The sequence below is a fragment of the Rhea americana genome, unplaced genomic scaffold (assembly GCF_003343005.1).
Source record: "Rhea americana isolate MKP2758 unplaced genomic scaffold, rheAme1 scaffold_106, whole genome shotgun sequence".
NCBI lineage: Eukaryota > Metazoa > Chordata > Aves > Rheiformes > Rheidae > Rhea > Rhea americana.
This window is the reverse complement of record NW_028185106.1, coordinates 1392850-1396483: the sequence shown is the minus strand read 5'-3', so window position 1 is coordinate 1396483 and position 3634 is coordinate 1392850. Positions and strand designations below refer to the sequence as shown.

The 3634-nt window shown below is 44.0% G+C and overlaps 1 protein-coding gene across 4 annotated transcripts in view; it reads left to right on the top strand.

Annotated features, from left to right (window-relative positions):
- The first annotated feature begins 189 nt into the window (after positions 1-189).
- LARP7 (La ribonucleoprotein 7, transcriptional regulator) overlaps positions 190-3634 on the top strand; it is a 28342-nt gene continuing 24897 nt past the window's right edge. The window contains exon 1 of one of the 4 annotated variants that reach the window (XM_085309125.1): positions 190-277. The gene's annotated coding sequence lies outside the window, so the exon portion shown is untranslated. Of the gene's footprint in view, positions 278-866; positions 913-1257; positions 1275-3634 lie in introns of those variants that run through there. The other 3 variants (XM_085309118.1, XM_085309133.1, XM_085309141.1) reach the window with 3 other exon arrangements.

The following is a 3634-nucleotide window of genomic DNA, read 5'->3' as shown; positions in this document are numbered from 1 at the left end:
CACTAGAAGCCGACAGCCAGCGCCAAAGCCCCCTCCCCCCGCCCGCGAGGAGCGAATCACGCGCCCCGAGCGAGGCGCGGCCGCCCCCGCCCCCCCCGGTGCCBCACTGCGCATGCGGGCGCGGCGCCCCGGGGCTTTTCCCAGCGAGGGGCGCGCGCGTCGCGCGGGGGCCGAGGGAGGGTCGGGGTTTGCGGTGAGAGGCGAGTGCGGACGGCGCGGCCGCGGTGTCCCCGTGCGACGTGGCCTCCTGAGCCCCCACCGACGGGCGCGGCGGCAGGTCAGTGGCGCGGGGCGGCGGCCATGCTCCGGGGCCGCTSTTGCCGCGGCGGCGCCGGCAGGGGGTGCTGCGGCGGCGGAGTCGTGCGCATGCGCCGGGAGCTTCTTGTGCGGCGGCCGTTAGGGGGCGGCTCGTGCCGGGCGAGCCGTTGGGTGCCTGCGGCGGTTGGCGCGGGCGGCCGGGCGGGGGCGCCATCTTGTCATGTCGGGGCCGGCTGGGTTTGTGCGCGCCTGACCCGCGAGGGCTAAGCGCTGCCTTCTACACGCACGCACACACGCGCCGGGTCTGCGAGCAGTCCTGGTAACAGCGCTGAAGCCTGCGGTGGTGTAGCTAAATGGTTGGTAAATGTATGGGAAGTGTCATTTTGCCAGTTGCTCCAGTGGCAAAAATTGCATCAGGCCAAAGAAAACTTCTGTTACATCGTGTCTCTCCCCTTTGAAGGAGGAAGTTCACATGCAGTTGTGCAGTGCCTCTGAGCTGTTCTGTCTGCAGCTGCTAAAAGGGCAGCAGAATATTTTGTTTTTGTAACCCCTCTATCCTATTTCTACATGCTCATTTTTGCAGCTTCCTGTGATCATCTGTGCTGCTTATTAAGCTCCTTAATGAGTTGACCTAATCCACTTACCASCAGAGAAGTAAGTGACTTACTTCTGGGGTCAGAGACTCAAACTTGCTCACTAGATACAGACTCTAAGGGATGACTGCTTAGTGAATAGGACAGAAGCCAGGCTGCCCTTTTAGTGTCAGTGAATCGTTGGTTCATATGGCTAAATCAGTCTAATTGCACTCCTTAATTTTGCACCTCCAGCCAGCCTTATTCCACTTAATGATCCAGCATGGCCTTTGCAAGTCACTGGAATAAAGAATGGGAAAATGAGACTCTTGAAAAGGAGTTACGGCAGTAGATTAATTCTGTGGTTCTCCATTTGCTTCAGCTGTGAAAAGGGTGTGAAGAAACTGACTTTGTTTACAGAGTTATTTGAGATCTGCTGATAAGGTATCTTACTAGAGGCTCGTGTTTTCTTGTTATTGATGTTGTATTATACTATGAGCCTTCATTTTATTCAAAACCTCCCTTTCTGGCTCTAGTGATGGTAGAGAAAAAGGTGACCACAGCAAGACTGGCACAATAAGGTCTGCCCCTGTTTGGAAACAGCCATAACAGCTTCCACAGGACATGATAGCTGACCCATTTATGTTTGTAAGCATGCACGTCCTAGGATTGAAACCCAGCATTTTGTGAAATCTTTTGGATTTCTTAAATATCAGTTTAAAATTATCAGTTCCATGATTCRAACAGGGAAAAAAGGCAGAAGGTTCTCTTGTTAGATCATGCAGCAAATTGTATTAGTCTTCACATAATAACTTTTGTCCAAAAGAGGAAACGCTGACTATATGGAAAAATTTTCATAGTGTTAGAAGTATTTTGAATGATTTTTTTCCCCCTCTCATTTCTTGATATTTAAAAATCGCCCAAACAGACGAGCATGTTTATTGATGCTTAAAACAAGGGAACTGGTTAGTTAAAAACTGGATCTATAATTCTTGTGGACTCTGGATGACAGTTGCTTTTAATTAGGCTTTTCTAGGTGTCCTTGTAACAGTGGAAGTTAAGTTGGAACTTCTTTCTATAAAGATTAGCACTAATTTGTTGCTGTTTGTCTTGTATAATGTATTTAGGCAAACCACCAGAGGTTTGTTTGGCCTTGCATTTTTATTTATATCATCTTTGTTTTTGCGGATTTCTTCCTTTCCTTGCCTASCCTGCCTGCCTGCTTAATTGCCCCTCCTTTTCCTGCTTGAACATAGAGAACATGTGATTTTATTTTTTTTGAGGAAAACTAAGAGAGGGTAGTTTTTCTGTTCTRATAGGCTGAAATCTTGACTCTGCTTGTGTTTCTAATTTTTACTGTTTGACAAAGTGGTGCTTGCATTTGCAAGGCTGGCAAGTTAGCAAAAATGCAGATGTGTCTTACACCTTTAGACTGCAGCTTTAATTGCTGGATTGAGCTTTGCAACAGTAGGTGCAAAGAAAAGGAATAACAACAAAAAAAGTGAAATACTCATAGCATTTGCTTATTTTGTTTTTCTTATGAATTAGACTCAGTGATCTCTCGAGTATTTCACTAGTGAATGTGAAATTGTACACAAACTGTAAGATATGTTCATAGCTGATATTTGCTCTGATGCTTGCTTCTAAGCTCCTCCAAGATCATATTCTCAAAGATTCATTCCTGAAACAGCAGCAGAAAGGGAGTACCATAAAAAGAGCAGAATATAGCTCACAGCTGTTTGTGTTTCATTTAAGCTTAAATGAGGACTTGCTTTCTGAGAAAGAAGTCCTAAAGCTGAGTGACTCAAAATGCATGAAGCGCTTTAGATGCATTCTTAAATTATAGCTTTATTATGCATAATCTACAGTCAATATGTTTATTTAATACACTGTTCAACCAATAAAAGTATTTCCTAATAAGCTTTACCTTAATGAATGCAACTACCTATAGCCTGCAGCTAAGTAGTATATTGTTCTACTGATTATTCATGTAAATTAATATCTTACTGAAAAACTTGAATGTAGCTTGAACTTCTGCTTCAGTGGGGATTTTTACCTGGCTTATCGTTCCTAGGTAATCGTTGACCTTCCACTGTCTTGAGTAGTTAGCTCACTGGAGAGAGAGAAACTGGTAATCGTCTAAAGAAGCCTGATTTACACAGTCATTTGAAGACAATTTTCATTTTTATGTCCTCCTGTTAGAGAGGTGGCCCTCCTCCCTGGCTATACTTGCCATTTCCTTTTATATTACGTTACAGTACTATCCATTGGCAGTGAGCAGAGAAGTCTTTCATATGGTGATTGTTATATTAATTACTTCAATTTTTGTGTTAATTTAATTTCCCCAAAGCTGTCTGCCTTTGCCAGGTTGTATTTCTGGTTTGCTTGGTAAAATAAAGTATGTTGACTGACAATTTTCGAGAAAGGCGGACTTGCTACAGTAAATTGAAATGTCAACAAAAAAAACAAATTGATACATTAAAAAGTTCTAGTGTTTTTAAGGTAAGCCTGTAAATTCAAGTCACTTCTCTCTAGTTAGTACCTACTTTCTAGGGGCCTGGTTCTGAAGTTCTTAGCAGGACTTGGTTTCCCATTAAAATCAGTGACCTTTAACAGGACAGCTCTAACTAAAGAAAGAAAAATGCCTATTCAAGTATAGCTTATACTGATTGCTACATAGGCTTGCAGGAAGGGTGGTAAGTAATGGCTTCCAGAATGCAGTACTCTGCATTCAATTTTTTAACAGACCAATAAGTGTAGTAAGAAAGTGTTGGACCATATTCAAAGGCAAGATTTGAAGTTTT